Raw genomic sequence first — 25085 nt, 5'->3', positions numbered from 1 at the left:
AAAGATATTAGGCTCAAGTTATGTTTTCAAAAGCTCCTCTATCCAATGCTAGCACCTGGGAAGAGGCTCGGAAACCAGAAAGTTTTGGACTGTTTCTGCAGAGGGTGTTGCTGAGCAGAATGTGACTGAGGACTTAGGTTAAGCCAGGCTGGGAAATGGTTAGAAGTGGGATATATTCCCCAAACTGTCTGTTTATCTAGAGTCAGTCTGATCAAAAAGGCTCTAAATTGAGGCTAAAGGGGAAGTGGGGAATAGGACAAAAGACCAACAAACATTAAGCTGGATTTGGTGAGTGTATATGTTCATATTTCTTGGGTGATGCTCTAGTAACCTACTTCAGTTTGTTTAAGAAATAAAGGGCATTGATTCCAAGACCGAGGGGATGGCTCACAGGACCCAAGGGCAGGAATTTAACTGAGTCCTGGACATGAACTGAGATAAAGTCTCCCCTGGAGTCTTTTCTCTCGGATGAACAGATCCTCTGCCATTGTTTTCCAGTCAGCCTGGCAGAAAGTCATTCATCAACTGCTGATATCCACTCAACAGAGCAGCTGGACTAGCTGAAGTCTTTCAGTCCTGATTTCTGATTGGTTGCATGAGGACCCCATTCCTGGGTCACCAAGTGTGGGGAGTGGAAAGGAGGCAGGGCCACAGTGAGTTTTTTCCACTGCTTCCATTCACTGCAACAGTGTAGACGGGGGACTGAAGGAGAGAGAGCATCTATGGAGGAGGTCATGGTGTGGGTATTCTCTCCACAGTCAATAGCACTGGAAGAGGTGCTTAGTAACCAGAAAATTAGGTAGCAAGACACAGGGCATAACTGACAGTATTGGAAGAAAAAAACAATTGGATACATACGCTCAAGCCCTGTCAGCAAGAGTGAACAGTGGGCTCTGAGCAGCTAGAGCCCCCCAGAATTTAACACATTTCCAGCTGTGACATTTGGATGAAGATTTGTGGAATGAACACATGAGTTACTGGAAAGTGGAGATAACTTGAAACTGCTTTTAAAAGGAAAATCTTTTCAAAAGAAGGGTAACTAGTTAATTTCTGGAGGAGCGTTTCGGTAGGGCTTAAAATGGAGGGGCCATTGGTAAACACTCTTTACCTTGATTTGACATGAAGCAGGCCAAGTACTCTGCTTAAGTAGCTGAGATGCCTAAAAATTGAATTAGCACCCAGCCCCACTGCACATGAATAAGCTGGGTCTTTAACTGTCAGATTAGCAGACCCATCCTGTAACATGTTTCATTTCCTTCTCCGAATGTGTCCTCACCATTAAGTTCCTCCTTAGTTAAATGTATTTTCCCTGCATGCAATTCCGCTTGGTCAGATCAATGCATTTCACATCACATCAATCATTTGCAATTACCATCTGGTGATTCCTAAAATTGCTGTGGGTAAATTTGCTTGCTTATTTATTTATTCAAACTGCTTCATGTGACTTTGCCTTCATCAGTATCCATAGATACTGCATCCTTAGAAGGACTATAAATTATTAGGGACCATTCTGATTGCAAAACATACTACTTGATATCCAGGGGACAGGACCAGGGGCGAGGAGACACAGATAAGGTAACTAACGTGAAATTTCTTGAGATCTCTTTCTTTCCACTCACAGCTATTTCTTGATTCATGGTTGAGTGGCACGTCTCTCTTGCAAGTTGTTTTAAATTCTAGTTTGAATTTTCAAGCATTTAATAAATGTCCCTTTCGAGCATCTAGTAGATATGAACCACCAACTATTATCATGGGAAATTCACCTTGGGGGTCTGGGAAGGATTGTAAATATTACTATTTTCCCTTGGTAGATGAGCAAGTGGAGACTCGGGGAGGTTAAGTAACTATTAAAGATTATCAAGCTAATATAAAGCAATGCTTTTATCCTAAATTATCCAAAATAATCCTACTTAATTTTATCTATATGTTCTGGACTAGTGCTTTAACTGTATGCACCTTCTACCAGGTGATACCCAGAACCAGTCTTATCCTAGAAACTTCTCTTTGTGGAATTGTTCCTTCACCTTCTTGCTGTGACTAAACCTGGCTGCCTCTGAGTTGAATTCTCTGTCATCTCAAGTAGACGCTGTTTCCTTCTTTTATACTCCATGTACATCCAGGCTGAAAGGGAGAATCTGCCCTCCTCTTCTCCATGGATGTTTTTAATGACTTTCTCCCTCCCTAGAAGAAAACAATACAATGAATCAAAGAAACAAGTGAAAAAGAAAAAAAAAGAACTCTTTAGAACAAATAATATTGATGCCCATCTCACGAATTAAGTTATTACATTAGTGGATGTGAGTTAAGTGCTTACCAGGGTTTACCACAGTATTAGCTGTTATTTGTATTAGAATTGTTATTATCAACTATATATCTTAAAAGTAATGCAACCTATAAATCTGGTCATACCACAAAAACCCACAATCCTTTCTGGAAAATAAACAAAACAACTGCTTAAATGTGCATCATACATTTGGAATAATTCTTATTCAGGGAAGCTGGTTTTATATTCATGACAAGCATTTTCAATTTTAATATGTTTGCTTACATGAAATGCAGATTGTAATTAAATGGCAGACTGTTTAATTATGGCTTCATTTGTATAAATTGTAATGTTGCTGCTGCATAAATGAAATAAAAATCTCTTTAATTTCCTTCTCAATATTTAATTTAAATCAATGATAAACAGTGGCCGTCTCTTTGAAACAATGCTAATTAATATGCAGAAGACTAAATTTGTTTTTGGATATATGGTATGTGTGGTATGTTGGTTTCATAATTGAACTGGAAATAAGATTGATAGAGTTAAAGAACCTCAAAAAAGGGAAATATACTGTACAATGCAGCTCACTGCATTTCTGCCAATAGGAAGATGTACAATATGGGCTTTATATTGCCAAATTGTTCATATAATTGTTATCCAATATGTAACTCAGGGTTTAGCTTTAAAAATATTTTATTCATATACTACATAATTATTCAAATTGTTGAAGCATCAATTTTTTTCTTTGAAGCTAATCTGGCCCATTTTTACATATTATTAAAGAATTAATAAGGTGAAGAGGAAAGTGGGAACAGTAATTTTGCTAAGACTCTGTAGGTCAGACAACATACTTTGTACCAGGGATATAAATGAATAGTACAAGATGGCAGCCCTCAGGGGATTTATACTTTGATGTAAAGGTCCAGAAAAATGGACAGTTTTAATACGTACAAAATAGTAAGTGCCTTTGTAGAGAATAATGTAATATTTGTGGCAGGAGGAGAAACACAGGGCGCAATTAAGTTCACCAAAATTAGCATCACGGGTGCCATCAGCACTATGACCTTCATTACTAATAATTATTGAGTATTGAGTCTCCTCTATACATCAGACAATGTTCTAGGTGATTTATATTAGCACATTTAATCCTCATGATACACCTGCATGAAAACTAAGGCCCAGAGTTATTTAATAATTTATTCAAAAAGACAGAGGTAGTAAACAGCAGGTACCATAATTAAACCTAGGTAGTCTGGCCTCAAAGTGCATATGATTAACTCTTCCATGATAGGATAAACTTCACAAAATATGTGCATGGGAATGTTCACAGAGCCAGGAGAGGTTAGGTCAGTGGATTTAGAAAGGGAATAGCTTATAGAAAGCTATCACTGAGGTTCATGCTGCTTAAGGCAGCTGGACAGGCCAACACATAAACCAAAGGTAGTAATTACCAGCATAGATGAGAAATTGTCAGCACTGTGACCAGAGCAATGAGGGAAATGACGAGAGTCCACAAGAAAGCTGTAAGATTTGAACTCACCCATAATCACCAAGGCACTGGAAGAATCTGCTCATTTTGAGAGTAACCCTCACTGCTAGGTCAAGAATAGAGGAATCAGAGCCCCACATGGGGAGGGGAGATGGCATAATCCCAGTCACTGAGGGGCTTTCCCTCCATATAAGTACATCATCCATCCAAGAATTCAAACTCAAAAACAGCCAACTCTCTCCTGCCTTGCTCTGGCACCCTGTTTGAAACAATCTCCCCTTCCTGCTCATTCTGTTACCTTTCCATGTCTTGAATTGAGTCTCCACTCTTGATCCCAACAGCTCTTTCATTGCCCCCCATTATTTCTTGCCTGGATTACTGCTGCTGCTTCCCAGCTGCTTTTCCTGCCTCTTGACCTACCCCATCTTAATATCTCCTGCACTCTATTTCAAGATTGATCGTTCAGAATTTTACAAAGCACCCCTACACTCCTGAGTTTAAAGTCTTTAATGACTCTCCATAGCCTACAGCTTAAGACCAGATTTCTTACGGCACAATTCATAGACCCCCATGTCAGCTAGTGGCTGCCTACAGATCTTGACAGGTCTCCCCACAGCTGCCACAGAGACCCTCGGACCCACAAAATTGTTTATTTAATCTATGCAGAGGCAGCCTTCATAGTTTTATATTTCGCTGCACTCATTTCCTCTTGTATCCCCACAAAGTGCTAATAATTATATATCCCTTACAAGATTTTCTGAGGATTAAAAGTGATAATGTGCTTGGCACACAGAAGGCACTCAACAGTTCCTGTTTTCTTTCTCATCATGTATCTGACCCAACCATACATCTTGCCTATAGCTGATGTCCATTATGTTTGTAGATCTGCTGTTGAAAAAAATCAAGAGCTCCGTATCCTTCTAAAGGCAATCACCATAAATTAGCTTTATAATTCTCAAAAGAGCTAAATGTCAACAGCGAGTTTATTCTATTTTTTTCTCCTCTAATTACCCCTTAACTTCCTCCTATTTTGAGAGCACGTTCCTCTGTGTTTCTCCCCCCTGGAATACTGGAGAGTCTGCTGCATTTCCCAAAGCTGCCTCCTTGTTCTCTTCATGGCTCTCCCCTCACCCCATCCTCCCTTTTTTTCCCAACTAAGGAATAAGTCACTCATGATCTTATAGGCCATCAAATACCACCTCCCACCCAGAGTAGGGGTGACCCCTGTAAAGCATGATATAGCATCTTTCTGAACACACCCTTGTTTAATTTTACAAGCACCTGTGCAGAGCCCCAAATGGCCAGGCACTGAGCTGAGGGCTCTGTGTAAAGGGATGAGTAGTGAGAGTTTTGAAACCTGAGTGATCTGGCCCTGGCCTGAGCCTTCTCAGAAGACTTGAACTTCTTAAGCATCTCTCTTATGGGAAAATGTTATCATCTCTCCTGGAGTCAAGTCTGCTGCCAGTATCAGGAAGAAGAGAACAGAACTGGACAGAGCTTGCTTGGGCCCTAACACAAGCTTTCGGAAGGCATACTGGGGAATTTCTGCATGAGTTTGGCTGGTGCGCTATTAGGTTGATTTCTGTGGATTTTGCACCTGGTAAATCTAATAAGATGATTTGAAAAATAAAGGTCTGTTTGGGTGAACAAGAACGGCAGCTGTTTCGGAGTAATTTCTGTGCTGTTGTTCATGGTCAGGAAATTAATGTTGGCATGATTCAAGGAGGCTAAGCTCTCTCTTTGCAGGAAGCACATATTCTCTGCAGCTCTATACAGTGAGGTGTTTAGTAACAGGACACACAAAGAAGTATAGAGTTCCCCAGGGCTCCTCGGAGAGGTTGGGGAAACTCAATTCAGAGGTGCGCTGTGAACATGTCCCCTTGGCTCTTAGCCCTAAGCCCCACTCTCCAGTAATGCTTTAACAGTAATGAAGGTGGTCTTTGGATCCCTACCTGTTTGATGTATGTCATCTTTCAGTTGGTTCTGAGTAACAGCAGTATTACTCCTTAGACCAACAGAAATCATATATCTATATATCTACCTATCACACCCATAAAATTACCTATATCCACAATGATCTTATTTTTATTTGTTTTGTTTATTTATTTATTTACTTACCTATTTATTGGCTCATTTATTACATTCTGCTACTTAAGAAGTAGGGTGGGCTCTGAGAACAAATCGTGCTCAGGAGTTAGAAGGTCTGGAGATAAAATATCCCGTGCCTGGAATATAGCAGATATGCAATAAATGCTCTTCAGGGAAATAAATGAACATTTGGGGGCTCATATTTCACTTTTTAAGGTTGACTTTCCCATTCAATTATCATCAATGTGATTCCTACTTACTAGCAGTTACTATGGAACATTTGTCACTTCTGGCATCTTCTCTCTGCTCATGCCAGTATCATGTACATTTCCCCACACTCCCTTCTGTTTAGGGTTGCAAACGCTGATTTCTTGACAGGCTTCCAGTTCTAGGCATTGCTCTCTCACAGTTCACTTTCCACAGTTGTATTCTCTGAAAACAAGTAAATGTGAGGAGTCTGTCTTGGGAACCTAACATCATGTGACTATTACTCTTGTCATGATTGCTGCCCCCTGGAGAAGAACTCAGGCTAATTTGTGACCTACTCATCCCTGTATTCTCAGTCTCTATCATGGGGACTGGGAGACAGCAGGCTCTGGGTAAGGGTTTTTCTGTATTGAACATGAGCTGAATGTGGGTGAATCTAGTCCTAGACCCTGACTTTCATGAGATGACAGTTGGCTAGGGAGGATAAGTCATGGCCATAAAACTCTGTGATGCTTGGTGATAGCAGTGTATAGCTAAGCCCCCAAATGATAAGACAGTGGCCATAGACAGTCACTATGATGAGAAAGTGCAAGAAGGAGACATGGAATTGGAGACATGTGAATTTGGATGCAGTAGATGGATTTGGATTTATGGAGCTGATTGGGTGGACGTGGGTTTCAAGCAGCAGAAGCATGAGCAAAGGAATCATGCCTGGAAAGATAGGGGCGCTAGGAAGTGAACTGTCACTGTCATTTGTCAAAAGCCTTCAACATGCCAGGAATTTTAAGTTCATTGTCTCATTTTAGCACCCACAGTAAAATGCCACACATGAAATACTATTATCTTAAGTGATAAAAACAAAATGGTAAGACTGAGGTTCACAAGAGATTCATTGACTTGGCCAAGGTCACACAGCACATGCCCTTGAACTAGGATCCGTCTGACTCCAGAATCCAAACAATGGGTACTCCACCTGGAGGAAGCAGACTTCTCAGTTAAGAGGTAGCCTTATTTGGGGACATTTTTTCTGGGTTTTTAATATCTACAGATTTAATCCATGATTCTAAGTGTCAGGGTCAGCACTTGACTTAACTGTGACTTGGAGATAGAAGATTATTCTCTGCATGCTTTCAGCTTCTTTTTCTTCCCCAATAATCTCAGAGCCCTCCAGGGCCTGGGAGCAACATCTACACGTAGAAACCCACCTTATTCTCTGAATGTCTTTCCTTGTTCTCATCAAACTCAACCACTGTCTTCTGAAGTGAAGACAATGCTCTGTGAAACCTTTATCTTCTCAAACTAATGTGGTCACTTTCTTTTCTGAAACCACTTAGTACTGTCTTCAGTCTCATGGTGAACTTTCTTGTTTTGTTCCCACAGAAGCCCCGGTAGCAACTTATGCAAATCTGGACCATCTACAAAGGCAATCAGCCTCTAGCCTCCTCAAATGCAAAGCCACCTCTGCAGACCAAGCCCTGAATCCCATCACTTCCTTCCTTATGCTGCTCTATGCTTCCTCTCCCAGTAGTTTGGACCATTGTCCTCAAAACCCAAAGCCTCTGTTGGTGAACTGTTAACACGGGTCACCCCCCAAATATACTGTATGCACCTTATGGAAGGAAGCCACATCCTTATTCTCCACACATAGCCATTGTGTGTGTTCAGAAAGCTTTGTGCTTTTCAATGAAGATGAATCATTTATTTTAAATTTGTACCTTGTCCACGTTCAAAACAAGTATTAGAGACAACTTAAACTCAAAAAGACATACAAAATCCCTTACAACAGGAATGTAAAATCTAAAACAATATGAAGAGACTGAGAATAAATAAGTCAAATCCTCCGTCAGGTAGTTTTATATAGTTTCCATCTTTCAAAGCTTTAAATTTAATTTTGAATTTTCTGTAAGCCAAGGCAGAAAAGAGAAAATGGCACTTCATGTAATTCTCACTATTTGGAGTTATTGTGTTCTCATCTTATCCTTTCTCTCCTATCAGCATTAGATCACAGTGTTGTGACAGAAAATGACCATTGTATGCCCTTTTTCCCCCTGTGGCCCCTACAGGGTTGGGCTATGTCTGTTGTTGCTTGTGCAGCAGAGACCTCTGTAAACATAGTCTTACCAGTTCCAGAGTCAATCCTGACTACTTTTGCATTGCATATGACTAAGGTCAACCAAAACTAGCCACCAAAATTCCTCCTGTTCACTGAACATCGACTAGTAACCTCAAAACCAACTATAATTCTACACAAATAATTTCTATAGTTATACCAAGCAGGGCTTTTGACTGTATGTAACAAAAATCAACTTGGCTGAGTTAAACAGAAAATACATTTCTGGAGGTATATCAAAGAGAAGTAATGGCAAGGCTGGAGAATCAGGCTTATACAATGGACCAGAACTTTGTGTTGAGGAAACCAAGAAAATAGCAAGGGATAGGTTCAAACCCAGAGACAGGGTGGTTAGAATACTGCTGATGTTGGACTTTGCCACTCTGTCATGAATTATCTCTTACTCTCCATTTCGTTTGTCTCATTCTTTCCAAATTAAGAGTAGAGGGTGGGATATATATGGAATTTAAGAAAAACAAGTGTCATGAAGAACCTAGGGGTAAAACAGGAATAAAGACACAGACCTACTTGAGAATGGACTTGAGAATATGGGGAGGGGGAAGGGTAAGCTGTGACAAAGCGAGAGAGAGGCATGGACATATATACACTACCAAACATAAGGTAGGTAGCTAGTGGGAAGCAGCCGCATAGCACAGGGAGAGCAGCTCTGTGCTTTGTGACCGCCTGGAGGGGTGGGATAGGGAGGGTGGGAGGGAGGGAGATGCAAGAGGGAAGGGATATGGGAACAGATGTATATGTATAACTGATTCACTTTGTTATAAAGCAGAAACTAATTTAAAAAATTTAAAAAAAAGACTCAATGATGAAGACCCAACAACGAAGACCCAACGCAGCCATAAATAAATAAATTTATGTTTAAAAAATGGCAAAAAAAAAAAGAGTAGAGGGTGGGGAGAGTTTACTGACAGAAGCTTAGCCATACCTGAGCCTTTGCTTCAAGCAGACAGGGAGAAGGAAGATCTGGTCTTCCATGATGGGATCCCTGCAACCTACTAGAACTCAAGCTCTTATATAGAAAGGAGTTTTCATGCTGGACAGAAAATACCCAGCAGGTGACACCAAAATAGTCTTGGTTCTGCTTGGTACACTCACATCCCCTTTGTTTCCAGCCCAAACTTGGAGGGTGCTACATGCCTCTCAGAGATACTGAAATGGGTTAGTACATACTCTCCCTTACTTCAGACATTTGAAGGATTGACAGTGTCAGGGAAATTAGGTTTATTTGTGTGCCTCCAAGTGATAGAACTAAAATTAAGGTGTGAATGTTACCGTGAAACACTTCACCATGAAAGAGAAGACAGACAAATAGAAAGAGCTGCCCAAAGATGGAATGGAAGCCTTGGTAGGGTTTGGGTTACCTGGCCCGGAACCAAGGTGAGGCTGCATGAAGACTCAGAGAGAACTTCTAGAGCTTCACTTGCCAATGTGGGAGCTCAAATTTAAATTTAAATTAATTTGAATTTCAACATCAAATTCCTCATTTGCACTAGCCACATTTCAATGATTCAGTAGCCACATATGGTTACATGTGCTATATTTGAAAGCACAGATATAAAAAAAAATTCCATTGTCACAAGAAATTCTATTGGACAGGACTGTTTTGGAGGGCTTCATGCATCAAACTAGACTACCTGGAATTAAAACCTTTCAGTAGTAACAATATATGTGAAATCATATACCTTAGGGTAGATATTGTTCATGCTACTCATATTCAGCCGAGGGCAGCAAAACAAGGCAAGGATCCATACAGGAGATGACAACTGGGCTGTGCCCCAAAACTGGGGACAGAGAACTAAAAGGACAGATAGTAAATATTTTAGATTTTGCAGTCTGTATGATCTCTGTTGTAACTGCTCAGCTTTCCTGTTGTAATGCAAATGTGGTCATAGACAACACAAAAATGACTGTGATGCTGTGATCCAATACGACTTTATGGAGAGCGAAATTTGAATCCCATATAATTGTCATGTACCTCAAAATATATTCTTTTGATATTTTTTCCGACCACCTGTAAATGTAGTAAGCATAGTTTGCCAACCCCTTCTCTAAAGGGTCTCTCAGATTTGGAATCGCTAAGAAGAGAAGATCAGCTGACTGATCATCTGACCAGTCCTCTCCAATTTCTGCAATTGCTAAAACATCCAGACTACAAGCAGTAGGTTATTGCAGTAATGTTATTACTGATGTGATGACTGCCCATTGCGCTGCTCTACTGTTTCACCCCTGACTGTCCTGAAAATCAATATAGCTTAGTAATTACCAACACAGACCCATTTATGAATACAGACTTCACTACTTGATAATGATGTCATTTCAAGCAATTTAAGGGATCACTTTACACTTCTGCTTTGTTGCTGCTGTTACTATTATTTTAAATTCTAAAGTATAGCAAAATCACATACATCCTGGAGTTATTTTTGAGGGTTAAATGACATAATTTTGGTAAAGCCCTTTGGAAACTATATGTCAACTACGTATTCTAAATGGAAGCCATTGTTGCCCACATTCATATAATATGAGAATTAGATGGAAAACGGTTGAATTAACATCAAAGTCTGCATATATAATGATGTAAGATTGACAGAGGTTGAACAGAAAAAATAAGTCCCATCAAAGCCAGCACTACTTAGAATTTTACTCCTAATGCAAATATTTCTTCCCCAAAGGAATAATTTTGAGGTTTATGCCAACTGCTAAATGTCACATAACACCAGGAAACTTGACTCGTAAGGGAAGAGAGATTATGTATTTGATTGGAGCAGCATTTCCTCCAATTTGCAGGAAGCGATGATTAGTTTCCTGCAGATGAGGCTTGAATTGGACCCACTTTGAACAGAGGAGCAGATCATGGAAATGTGTCTTGTATCTCTCAGGTGGATTTGGTCACACTTGAGTAAAGAGCAGAGGTTAGTCTGTGGCCGAGCTGTGACCATGAACACTGTCACACGTAGAGGGTCTGGAGGGAAGGATGTTTACTCTTTCTTAATTTATGAGCAAAGCCCTTCAAAACATCCAAATTATAAAAGGCATGCCATTAGCTGTTCTTTCTTTCTTTATTGATCACTTTATGGACAATACAGATGAAAAGTGTCAGTTTCCATTTTCAATAAACTATTTTCTTTTAAGCATACAAGTAAAGACTAAGCCACACCGTGGAATTAGAATGGCATAATAAGAAATTAACAAGAAACATACAATTCTGAAGAAAAATATCCTGTTCAATAAACATTGAGCCGAAATGTTAGGCACTGTGATTATATATATGATCCCAAGAACAAAGAAGCCAGCTCCTACTCTCGAAAAGTCCCAAGTCTAGTATGAAAGAATGATTTGAATAAAATGAGTTTTTAGAGTGCAAAAAGCATGACACTAAGTAAAAGCCTCAATAGTGCTGAAGAATTGTCTGGCTCTCACCACTATGTGCAGATTGTTTCCTGGTTAAGGATGCCCAGGCCACGAGTGAAATGACATCAGTCCCAGCTACTGATGTCAAGTCATGGGTTTTGGTAACAATCCTAGTTACATCTACCAGGAGGTAGGGGCACATCATTCTCTCTTCACAAAGGCTCAGTGTATTTACCCAGCATTTTTCTCACTGTGGAGAAAAGGAAGGAAAAAGAAGGAGGAGGAGGAAGGGAAGGAGAAAGAGATGGAAGAGAAGGAGGAGGAAGAGAAGAAGACCAAGGAAAAACCCCACTTAGCAGAAAGCAGAAAAGAATTACCATAAAGACAGAAAGGAAGAAACAAAAGTTAGAGAAGGATTCTTACTACAGTCAGAGCTGGGAAGGTCCTTAACAATCCTCTAGTCCACGATAGGCAAAATTTTCTCTAAAGGGCCAGATAGTAAATATTTTTGTTTGATTTTGAGGATCATATGGTCTCTAAGGCAACTGCACAACTCTGCCTTTGCAATAGACACTGTGCAAATAGATGGGTCTTACTGTACTCCAATTAAATTTCCTTATGAAAGCAGGCAGCCTATCTGCAGGCTGTAGCTAACTGACCCCTAAATTTTAACCCACTTTTATCAACCATACAGCTGAGCGTCTTGGTAACTCTTTAGCCAGGTTCTTGGCAATTTCACATATATTATTCCATTTAATTCCCACAACCGTTCCTGTGACAAAGTCCCTGTTTCCTCATTTTACCAGTGAAGAAATTGGGATTCAGAGACGTTAAACTTGAACAAGCTCCTTTGGAAGAGTGACTTGGTCTTAGGGATGCCTTTATCCATTTTCAGCCACCATATTATTTCTCAGTTTTCTGAAAGGGGCTCAATTCTAACAGTATAGGAAATGGGAGTCTCAGAGGAGTTAAGCAACTTACTCAGGGGCAGTCAGTAAACCCATGCCAGAGCAGGGGCTAGAACACAAGTGTCCTGAATCCCATCACAATTTGTTGTCCAAAACATAGGCGGAGCACCATGCTGAAGCCTTAGGCATGCCTCAGTGTGTTCACCTGAGGCACCTTTCCCAGACAGCCTGGCTTCTTGAATTTGGCTGGTCCTGGTGTTTCAAATGTGAAGTTTTAATCCAACTTTGTTTTAAACTAAAAAAAAACCATACTTTCCCTAAGCTGTTGAAATGAAAAGGTTACCTTGAATATTGTGAGATACTGGCCAAGTGCCAGAGAGGACAATGTAATTCTAATTTAGTGTGTTTTCAAGCTTTCCAGTAAAGATCATTGGTGGTGGGAAGATGTTATTTTTTTCTTTTCTGTTCAAGCACGAATGGAATATTTGCAACCTGAGACGACAGCTTTAGCCATTTGAGATGAGCTCATCTCCAAATAAACCTAATTTTCGGTATCATCCAACAGTCACAATCCCTTCATTCTGACCATTAAAACAAACGCTAGGGCTTCCTTGGTGGCACAGTGGTTGAGAGTCCGCCTGCCGATGCAGGGGACACGGGTTCGTGTGAGCCATGGCCACTGAGCCTGCGCATCTGGAGCCTGTGCTCCACAGCAGGAGTGGTCACAACAGTGAGAGGCCTGCATACCACAAAAAAACAAAAACAAAAACAAAAACAAATGCTAAAGAACAATAAGCTTCACAGTTCAGGGACATGTGAAATCATTGATATGATCAGAAGAGGGCACTATTGCCCAGGAACTGGGTCTCCTTTCTTCACTTTGTGAAGATTCAGAGGCTCAGGAAGGGAATCAGACACAGTAAATAAGGACATGCCAGAGGACTCCCAGATCAAATTGCAAAATAGACAGACATAGTCTTCAGAGCAGCCTTGTCTTCCAGCCCATTCCATCCCATCCCATCCCACCCCATCTCTTCAATTAAGTTCAACATTCTTCTAGAGTAGAATTTATTCCCAACTTTGCCACATATATATAATACATGCCACCTTAAGACATTTACTTAATCTCATTGAACTTGAATGTCTTCATCTGTGAAATGGGAAAAAAATGATTTCTGAAGTCCTGAATTTAAAGCAGGTACTATATGTATAAAATGATTAACTAATCTTCAACATTATTAAATATTACTTCTCTCCCTCCTCTCACTCTCAAAGAAATAGACAATGGATGAGACACCTTCACATATATAAATAATGGAAAAAAAGAGAGAGAGACACAGATGAACATTCAGACAAAACAAAGCTGTGGGAGCAGAAGGGGAGGGTTGTTATTTTTTTCCCCGTTGGACAATTAGGGAAAGTTTCACATAGAAAATAACATCTCAGCTGAGAAAATCAAGGCATGAGTAGGACCTGAATGATTAAGGAAAGTGTAGGGGACATTTGAGGAGGCAGAAGTTTGCATGGCTGTAACTGCAGGATCTCAAGAGATTCACTCTTAAGAGATCAAAATCAATCCGATATGTATTAGTTGCATACCTATGCACTGGTCTGGGTGCTAGTGATGAGCAAGACAGACAAGCCTCCTCCTTCATGGAGTTTAAATCTTGTCAGGGCAATAGACAATAAGCAGATGCATCAGTAATGAAGACTGTTTCAGGTTGCAATAAATGCCATGCAGACAATAGGTAGCATAGGTGTGAGTGAAATGGGAGTGGGTTGCTTATTTAGATCAGGTCCTTGGAAGTGGGTTGCTTATTTATATTGGGGAGATAGCGGGGTCCTTTGGGGCAGAGACTTAAATGGAATGAAGGAAGCATATGGGGAGCCAGCAGTGGAGAGCTCTAGGTAGAAGGCAAAGGATTTAAGGCACAGATAGGCTGTGAGGAATTGAAGAGCAGAAAGATGCTTAGCGTGCTTGGGAGGGCAGAGAATAGACCTGAGGTGGGGTCGTGGGTAACAGCTCGGTCTCATGGGACCATTTATGGCCACAGCAAGGAGTTGGGTTTTATTGTTAGTGCAATGGAGACCTGTGGCTGTTTTCAAAGAGGTGAGAGTTACGATTTATGCTTTACAGGACCACACCAACAACTATGGACAATAGAGAGGCAAATGTGGCATCAGGGCAACGTCTTACCAAGGCCAGTGCATTTCTCCAGCTGTAGGTGATGGCGCCTTGGACTAGGCTGTAGCCAGTCATCATGCAGGGACATGACACTTTAAGGTCTATTTTTAAACAGAGCCCACAGGCCTTGCTGATGTAGTGAATGGTGGTTGGGCTGGGGGTAGAAGAGAGGAACTGAGGATGGTGCCAAAGGTGTAGGAGGCCCAGGATATGATGCTACGGGATACATCTGCTAATTAAGTCATTTGTTTACTAACACTGCATGACTTATTGACCACATTCCCCAGGGTCATTATAATACACAAAACACTCCCATATTCATTCTCTTACATAAATCTGTCAACCACTTGTGAGCAGAGACTATTTGTACCCATTTTATGGATAAGAAAATTGAGTACCAAAGAACACAAATAGCCTTGCCCAGGTTCATTGTTAGTAAGTGGAAAGGCCTGGGACTCAAGGCAAGTCTTCTGATGCTGGGTCTATTGTTCATCTTATTACAACATAGTGCTGATTAATTAACTAGAAACTCAGAGGAACTGGAGCTCATTCCCTAAAGTATATCAGTTCCAAAAATAGGGTAGTATAATGCAAAGAACCGGGCTTTAAAGATAGTGAAAACTGGAAATTCTCTGGTGGTCCAGTGGTTAGGACTCAGCGCTTTCACTGTTGGGGCCCAGGTTCAATCCCTCGCTGGGGAACTAAGATCCCCCAGGCCCTGTGGCACAGCCTAAATAAATAAATGAATAAATAAATGGATGGATAAAGATAGTGAAAACTGTGTTCAAAGTCCAGATCTATCAAATCACCAGTCCTTAGTAAGTGATGACAACTTAATGTTTCTAGGTTTTCCTTTTCTCTCCAATGAAAAATATTGTAGAATAAAAATGGAGAAAGCAATTAAATGGTCCCCATGAAGATAAAGTTTATTTCTCTTGTTGCAATACGACTATTATTTAATGATTTAGCAAATATTTGTAAATAAGTATGAAATGCGGAGAGCAGGGTCCAACTCAACAACTGGTTTTGATCACCTTGTATTTGTCAAAGTGAGCTGAATATGAGTGATGCGGAGGTTGTGTTCCAATGTGTAGTGCTTTTGTGAATGGGATGTTTACAAAGACTAAAGTACTTTCCACTGTGCTTTTTTTTTTCAGTGAACTTCACTCAGATCAAAATATCAGGGAAAATTACCTAAGGGGTTGTCTCTATTAAAAAATTAGTTCCTATTTGCCCAAATGCTGGCCCTGCCTTAGATCCCATTAACCAAATCATTGCAACAGTTAACTTAGTAGGCCACTGGTTTATTATAAAAGGATGCAGCTCAGGAACAGACAGATGCACGAGGTGCACTGGATAAAGTAAGGGGAAAGGGCACAGAACTTCCATAACCCCTACAAGCATGCCATCCTCCCCAAATCGCCACGTGTTCATCAACCTTGAAGCTGTCGGACCCCCTCCTTTTGGGTTTTTATGGAGGCTTCCTTACACAACCATGATTGATTAAATCATTGGCTATTATGGCTTGATTAAACCTCCAGCCCCTCCGCCCTTTACAGAGGTCAGGGGGTGGGACTGAAAATTCCAGCCCTTTTAACCATGTGGTTGGTTCTTCTAGCAACCAGCCCCCATCCTTAGGTGGGTTCAAAAGTTACTTTATTAATATAACAAAAGACACCTTTTTCACTCTCATCACTTAGGAAATTCTGAGGGTTTTAGGAGCACTGTGCCTGAAATAGGGACAAAGATTAAATATATATTTCTTATTATAAATCAAAATAGCATAGTTACTTTTCCCTAATATCCTCTATTTGGTCCAGTTCTGGTCATTTGCTGAGCACCCAGTATGTATTTAGGCAGATCCTAGACAATTCCTACACATTATCTTGTTCACTCTTGGAAGCTACTCTGTAGGTAACATTATTACCGTTTCAGTAAATTACAAGAATTCCCCAACAAATAAATACAAGAGGTTCAAAAATGTTAGGGAAATTCCCATGGCCACAAGTCCCAAAGAGTCACAGCTGAAGATTTGTGAGCCCATGTTGACCTAACTTCTTTACCAGCAAACTAGTCTGTGGTGCTTATGGTAGAAAGCAGGTCCTCAGTGTTGGGAGGACCTGCTTTCTAATCATAGTGTTGGGATTTTTAATAGATAAAAATTAAAGGAACCATTATAGGTCAAATATCTGTCTTCTCTAAAGATCAAAGAGCGGTGAGCTCGTGGGATATAGCAGTACCAATTTGGGGTAATTTAAAGGATGGAATCAGCTAACTCGTGTAAAGCTCTCAGCAGAGAGAAACCAAGCAGGACCCTATGGGGCCCTGCTAGGTATAAATCCTTTCAGTTCCGTTTCTTGTTTCTTGTTTGTAGGAAATAGGCTTCATTCAGCCTCCTTGACCTTCCCTGAGTTCCAAAGGGCAGTTTTAAACAGTTGCTAATCAGCGAAGGGAGACAATGAAGAAGCAAAGGAGGATCCGTCAAAAAACAATAGTGCAGCAAGGAGGCAGGGTCCTGGTCCCTCCTCAGGGAATAGGCATAACAGTATATCTTTGAGTTCTTCTGCAGGAACTAAGGCCCCAACCCAGGTGGAGGATGGTAACTTCAGGCTGAGCACAAGAATCCTGGAGCACCGCCCTGTAACCTCACCCTCAACAGGACAAACTCACTGGCCACAATATTTGTCTGGACTGAGGACTCTACCTTTTTCTTCTCATATTTTCTCTGCAGAGCACAGTTTCTTATAGATGTAAAAAACATAGATGTAAAAAAGTTTAAAGGACCTAGTGACAGAAAACTTGATTTTGATTTAACCCTGTCACTTGCTAGCTCTCAACTCTAGGTCACCTCACCTCCCTAAGACTCTATTTTCTTATCTGTGAATGAGGGAAATGATACTAACCCATGGGGCGGTTAGAAAGCTTGGAAATAATGCATGCAAAGTCCTAGCACTGATAACCTCCAAGCAGATGATAAATGTGCATTGCTGTTTTCACTAGATCACCTTTTTTGCAGATCTTGTCCCTGCCCTACCTTTATCTCCCAAGCGTTGCCACTTCAGTGCACCCTAACTGACTTCCAAATAACAGTAACTGAGTTTCTCGGCTGAGGGATTTCCTCAGAGCTGGGGTGGGGAGCTCAGCCTCTTCACATGACAGATCTCCAGCCATCCTCAAGCAAGGGCTGATAAAAGTTGGTACATAAAACATCCAGTTGCTTGGCCCTCAGGTGAAATAACTCCCAGGTGTTTCCTGAGGTTTCTCTATGGGATTAAGCTCTGGTCACTCACAGTGACTTGATAACTCATCTTTTACCAGCTGTCTTTCTTGTTCTCTACATGTTCCAAATAAACTACCTTTACTTGAGTCTGCCTTGAGATTTACTCCTGGGAGAATCCAAACCCTCAACACACTCCTTTGGAATTTATGTCTGTTACATACATCTGTTATCTTAAAGAGAAAAGGGTAGCTACTAAACATGGAAAGTCAGATCTGGAAGAGAACATATGGGTTGGAATTCAAGTCTGTTAATCCACTATGGTGTTCCTTACATTGGGTTGTTTCCTTGATGTAAGGAAGGAAACTTGCGTTTGGAAGGTCTCAGTAGATTCCCTCTACTGTTCCTGCTACTTCCTTTCCTTTTATGTTTTTGGCATTAGAAAATGGAAAAAGGGTGTTTCAAACATAAGATAGAGTTTAATTAATCATGCAGAGGCTGAGGATCCTGACAATTTAGGAGCACATAAAGCTTGGGGTAGTGGAAAGGAAAGCAATCATTTCTGGTGGGTGTTCGATTGGATAATTATATTTTAAAGATTTAAAACCATCAAAAACAATCTAACCTTTTCTGTTTCCAATTAGAAATATATTACATTGGAATATTTTTAATGGAGCCGAAGTTGTATTCTGTGCTGCTGATTAATTTTCTCAAGTTACCTTGTCAACTACAAATTGGCACTCGCCACTGGCACTTGCCATCTGCCTCTACAAGGATTAAATCATATGCTGCTGCAGCTGCTGACTTTCATCACCCCCTGAAGGGATTCCAGGGTGGCGAACAGAAACAAGGCACTCTGTGCTCTGGGAAAAACTGGCAGAACAGGTCTTCAGATAGTTAGATATTTTCAGGAGCCGATTTTATGAGCCCAATTCTTGTATCTCCTCATATTTGGAAAAGCACGAAAATCCTCCATGGTGATGACTGCTCCTCAGGCTAGCAGAAACCTCCTGCAAAAATATGTGCTTGATTGCATGTACTCCCCCTTCACCAAAATCACTTATATACTGACTTTCCCCCCAACTTCTTTGGAGCAGTTTCTCAGAGCTATCTGAGATGCTGTCTCCCAGGCTCTAGTCCTCGTTTTGCCCCAAATAAAACTTAACTCACAACTCTCACATTGTGCATTTTTGTGAAGTCGGCACCTCCGCCATTTTACTATTTATTTTTTGGAAGGAAGGATGGTGTAGCCAATAAAATGCTGATTCCAAAAGTTACCTCGAACTTATGGTTACCAGGGGGGAAGGGTGGGAGGGAAGGATAGTTAGGGAGTTTGGGATTGACATGTACACACTGTTATATTTAAAATGGATAACCAACAAGGACCTACTGTATAGCACAGGGAACTCTGCTCAACATTATGTAACAACCTAAATGGGAAAAGAATTTGAAAAAGAATAGATACATGTATATGTATAACTGACTCACTTTGTTGAACACCTGAAACTAACACAATGTTGTTAATCAACTCTATTCCAATATAAAATAAAAAGTTATTTAAAAAAAGGACACCTCAAAGGTGTATTTAAAAAAAAAAAGGTAGCTGTATCTTCATACCTTTCCAGAATTTTTTTTACCGATGCTTTGCACTTTGAACAAGACAGGGGAAATAGGAGGTTCTCAGTGACACCACAACTTCCCTCTTCTCTGGCCATGTTAGCAACTTATAAACAGCAAAAGGGTTTCAATGAAATAGCCAGATTTCGAGACTACAATTTATTGTTTTTCTTTATTTCTTTTTTCTCCCTTTTTCTTCTTTAAGGTTTGCTTTCTCGTCCTTGGTAATCTTTTCTCTTCCTGCTTTTCTTGTTTCTCTTCTGCTTTCCTGCCTGCTTTCTTTCCTTCTTGTTCACAAATTCACTCATTTGTAGTTCCTTTGTATTTTAAGCATATTGCTTTATTACCTTCCCTTTTCAACGTTAATGTTTGTAGGTTTATGTTTATATCAACTATAGCTTATACTTCTTTATCCTCTTCTCTCTCATCATCTTTCCCCACAGGGAACCCCTACACCCCTGGTCTTGTACAAGGTATAAAGCAACTGTCGTTTTGAGCTTAAACAATGTTATCCTACCCAACAGAAAGTTCACTTGTAGGAATTCCAGAGGAATTATGTTTACACATCAAATCCCTATATGATGTGAAAACCATGCATCAGCCCCGTGGAGGAGACATCTTTCTCTCCAACACCAGCCCCTGTGTTTCCTATCAACGTGCTTTAGCAACAAGGGACTTTTGTGCAGGCAGCCGGATGCCCTCTTGGTTGGGTAAGTTGACTCTTCTGAGGACCAACTTGTAGAAAGGTACACCTCAACAAACTTTGGGCTTTATTTCCTTCATCTTTCCCTTGTCTGAAGCAATAGTGTGATTAATCCATTATTGGTTTGGATTTGAGACATTATCCTGTATGCTATAGGCTTGTGAAATTACTACAATTCCCACAACAAACCTATGTTAAATAAATTTTTGGAAAAAACAATCTCAATCTCAGATCATAATTTGTTGCCAGACTCAGACAAAACAAATTTTTTAAACTCTACATAACATAATTTTATGTACCTATCATTTTAAAGTTTTTTTATTTTTATTCTCTGTGTTTATAATTTAACATTTCAAAAACTATACTCATTACAATGCCATACTAGGCATCTTGATGAACAAGGCGTCATCTCCTGAGACCTCAGGCTGCAGACAGCAAGGGCTGGAAGAAGAGCTTGGCACCCTCCCTCCCCTCAGCGCACACCCAACCTGTAACAGCAAACACGCTGCAGGCGAGGGAGAGGAGCATGGGCAGTCCCTGGTCATCTTCCCTCCTCAGTAACGTGCAGCCAGGGTAGGACAGTCCCTTGTTCCCTGGGCCTAGGTTCTTCCCATTCACCACACTGTTTTCTACATGAGGTTTTAGGAAAGCAGGCACTGCTTGTCCTAAATAAACTCCTCCAATCTGCCAATGCTGCTGCTGCTTATAAAAAGAAAAAAAAAAAGAAAAGAAAATCCTGTATCAGAAGACAGAGCATTTTATTTCACACGGAACAGGAGGTGTATAATGCATTTCTCCCTGTGACAGGCAGGTGCCCCATTGACATAAATGCACACCTAGGGGTGAATAAATGATTATCTACCCATTTCTGAGAGCCACATGTTTGCAGGGGAAGGGCATAAAGCTTAAAAATCTAGAATTAAAACAAAACAAACAGAAAACCCTGGGAAAAACAAAGGACAGAACCCAGGAACCGAAGCTAATCCACTGTCCTGTCTGGAGATTGTCAAATACAGGCTGGGTTCGTTTCTGGTCATGGTTGCTTTCATGTGCAGAGGGTTTAAGTGTTTACATGGAACATCGACACACTTTATCTTTCATTTATTAAAATTGCTTACAACCTCCGTCTACTTCAATACCTATTTTCAAGGACATTCTGTGCAGAATACAGTAGTGACAAAGACAAGCAAACAAAAAACAAAGGGAAGTTCCTGTCTTCATAGAGTTAGATTCTAGTTTGGGAAGGAGAGAACATAAGTAATTATAAACTATGTTGTCACAAGGTAAAATTGTAAATTTGTAATTGTAATTACAAATTTGTAACAGTGACTGTGCTTTTGTAATTATAAGTATACTTTTGCGATTGTATACTATGCTGTCACAATGATGAGCTGGAGCAGAGTATGCAGACAGAATGACAAGGGGTGGAGAGGATGGCACTCTTCCTGTAGGATGGCCAGAGAAGCTTTCGGATAAGGTGGCACTTGAGTAAAGACCTGAAGGGACAGAGAGGATGACCCATACGCATGTCTGTGCATGCAGGGGGGTGGCCGGGGGAGGGTGGAGAACTCCAAGGACTGGGGAGCAAAGTCGAGAGTCCTGAGACGAGGGGGTCAGAGTTGCTGGAGTGGAGTGAGAACACACGTTTGTAGGACGGGGAGTGGGCAGGGAGGTGTGGAGCTGACTGTAGGGGCCTGGAGTCCATAATAATGGCTTCAACTTTTACTCTAAGATGAGAGCATCTTAGAGACTTGGGCATAGTGGCCATATGATCTGACCTTCAGTAACAAAAGGCGCGTTCTATGTGCTGTGGGAAGTAAAACAAAGGGAACCAAAAGTGGAAGCAGGAAACCCAGTGAGGAGACTTGAACTTTCCAGTTGAGAGAGAGTGGTTTGAACGAGGATGGAAGCTATAAAGACAGGAATGACGTTGGCTGGCCTCTGGGTGCAATTTGAAGTTACAGTGGGCAGAAGTTGGTGTGGGCTGGTGTTTTGGATAAGACATGCGGTATGGGAGAAAGAGAAGTATCAAGGCCGATTTTAGAGTTTTGGCCTGAGCATCTGGAAGAATATCCTTCTTCATTTTTCTCTTTGTTTTACTGAAAATACAAAGCTGCAGCAAATCTTGATTGTCTATTTCTCTCCACGGACACTGGTACCCCACTGGCCACATCACCTGGTCAACTGCAGCATCACAAGATGCTCAGCTTCCGCCTTAGCTCTATCTTGTCTAGTAACAAGGGGGCTAATTCAGAACACGATTTAGGTTATGCTATACCCCTGATTAAAAACCCTTCAATTGGCTTCCAGATTCACTTACACTAAGGCCAAATTCCTACTCATGGCCAAGTAATCCATTGCTTAATTCCTGATCCATCTCACTGCCCTTGGTTCCTTCCAAACATCCCTGCTGCCTGGGCTTCCATCACTTTGGCTTTATTTCTGTTCTTTCAAAAAACCAACTAATGAGGTTTCTAAGGACGCTTGCCCTGCCCATCCCCTTGCCTGAATGACCCTTGTCCCATGTTGTACATGCTAAGCCATCATACAGGTCCCATTAACATCCTGTCTAAAGTGACTTTTCCTGTCTCACCCCATCATTCTGTCATGCAATTCTGTTTTATGGGATTAACATAGCATACTTTTCTAAATTTATCTTGTTGAGTTACTTGTCCCTCACTTACTTGTGTATTGTCTGTTTTACGTATCTCTCTTTCTGTGATGTATGCTTCATGAGAAATGGTCCCTGTCTTTTTTCATGCTTTCTCTTTTTTGTATCCCCAGAGACAAAGCCCTGCCTGGCACGAAATAGGTGTTCACAATGTATATTTAATAAATACTCAATAAATTTAGGACCTGGAATGAATTCAAACTCTGTAAGTTGGGTAATTAACATTTATTAACATCATGGATACTTCACAAGATGCTGGAGATACACTGAAAACAAAACAAAATACAACAAAGCAAAATCCAGGGTCTCATTTCAAGTAACTTAGAGATAATTTTAAATATATATGCAAACAAATGGGCTATATAATCCAATGTATTAATCACACAAGAAGGATAAGAAAAGGTAATATGGAAGCACAGAGTTTATTTTGGCTTGGAAAGTCTGGGAACATTTCAGGAAGGAAGTTGCATTACACCTGGGACTGTAGCGGCAGGGTGAGTTTTAGGAAAAGGTGCTATAATCCAGAGAATATTATGTACCAAGTCCTAGATGTGAGAGGAAGGTTGACACGTTGAAGAACTGCAGACCACTTGTTGTGTCTAAAACATGTGTGACAAAAGGGTCCTCAGCAGAGGTCAGTCACAGGTAGGTGAGTCTAAAATTTCCAGGGCAAACAAAAGATCAGAAAGAGGAAATGATAAGAGGAGAGTGCACGGTGCAGAGACACAGGTAACCCAGGCAAGTGTGCAGGGAAGATCAGTAGGAGGGAATGAAAAGCTGTGCACAGGAAAGCAGACACTGGGGGAGATCTAGTTGCGGAGCAGAGTTTTTCTAGGATAAAGATTTCGAAGCCCATCAAAATATTTTTTCTACCCATGAGCATGCCTCCTTGGAGCCAGGTGATCAATGACTGCTTTTGGCCACCTCCCTAGGGATTTGCAGGAGCTGGGAGGGTAACTTGACATTTCAGTAATGGGCTCAGCGAAACCAAAACCGAAACTAATAGCGTTATAGGATGCAGAACAAGTAGTGTCTGGGGATTCAGTCCTAGTCCTGTCCCTTAGTTGAAAACTTCAAAGTTCCAATCATATTTCTGGTAGCTTTGTGATCTTATTATTATTTTTTTTTTTTTTTTTTTTTTTTTTTTTTTTTTTTTTGCGGTACGCGGGCCTCTCACTGCTGAGGCCTCTCCCGTTGCAGAGCACGGGCTCTGGACGCGCAGGCTCAGCGGCCATGGCTCACGGGCCCAGCTGCTCCGCGGCATGTGGGGTCTTCCCGGACCGGGGCACGAACCCATGTCCCCTGCACCGGCAGGCGGACTCTCAACCACTGTGATCTTATTATTGTCTGACTTGAATTGTAAGTTTTGAAATAGCCACAGCCCCACAATTTGAAGTAAAAGATATAGAATTTACTTAAGTCCTTCACCCAGGTAGGAACATTGGAACTGTTTTGCTGCTTTTAGTTATTTCATGTTTTTCCTTTTAGCAAGAGGAGGAGAAAAGGATAGTGATAAGGCTGGGGATGTAAAACCAGGCAGAAAGAGACTGTTAACCATAGGATGATGGTTTCTGGTCCCAACTCAGATAAACTCTATGGTTGTGGGCACATTCTCAAGTCCTTGCTGGATCCAAATTTCCACAACATGATATGTGGTTCCAGAACAGATGTTCTCTGAGCTCCTTTCTGATTCTGATATTCTAGGATTCAAAGTAGAAATGCCCAGATGCTACTGAAAAATGTGAACATACGGATGCATTTCTGACCTGCTGGCACATGAGCTGCCTCCTTCGTTACCAGGCAGAATGAGCTCATTACCCAGGATTTCACAGATGTCCCAGGTCCTCATTAGGAAAACTGTTTGGATCACAATTTCTTAAAAGCTTTTCAAAATATTTTGCTTTGTCTGTCCTGTGATTCCCATGCCCTTCTGTTTTCAGGGATGTAAGGGCAAGACTGAGAAGAAAAAAGAATGAAAATCACCATCACCGCTTTTAAGGAAACAGTGCTACCTTCTGTAATGTTCTCTAGAAAGTCTTGCAAAGTTATTAAGTTCAGATAAAGAAACATTTAAGATTGTCTGCTAGGTGACCAGCTCCATGCCAGAAGCTGGGTGACAAAGGTTAATAACACATGAGATGCATCCTCCAGGAGCTTATAATCTGCTATGGAAGAGGGGCACCACCGGTTAATAGTCTACCAAGTGTTAAGAGAAAGGAAAACAAAATTCTATGAGAACCCCAAATGACCTGGTTTGGGGG

Source organism: Hyperoodon ampullatus, assembly GCF_949752795.1.
Source record: "Hyperoodon ampullatus genome assembly, chromosome: 17".
Lineage (NCBI taxonomy): Eukaryota > Metazoa > Chordata > Mammalia > Artiodactyla > Ziphiidae > Hyperoodon > Hyperoodon ampullatus.
Note: the sequence above shows the minus strand (reverse complement) of the source record.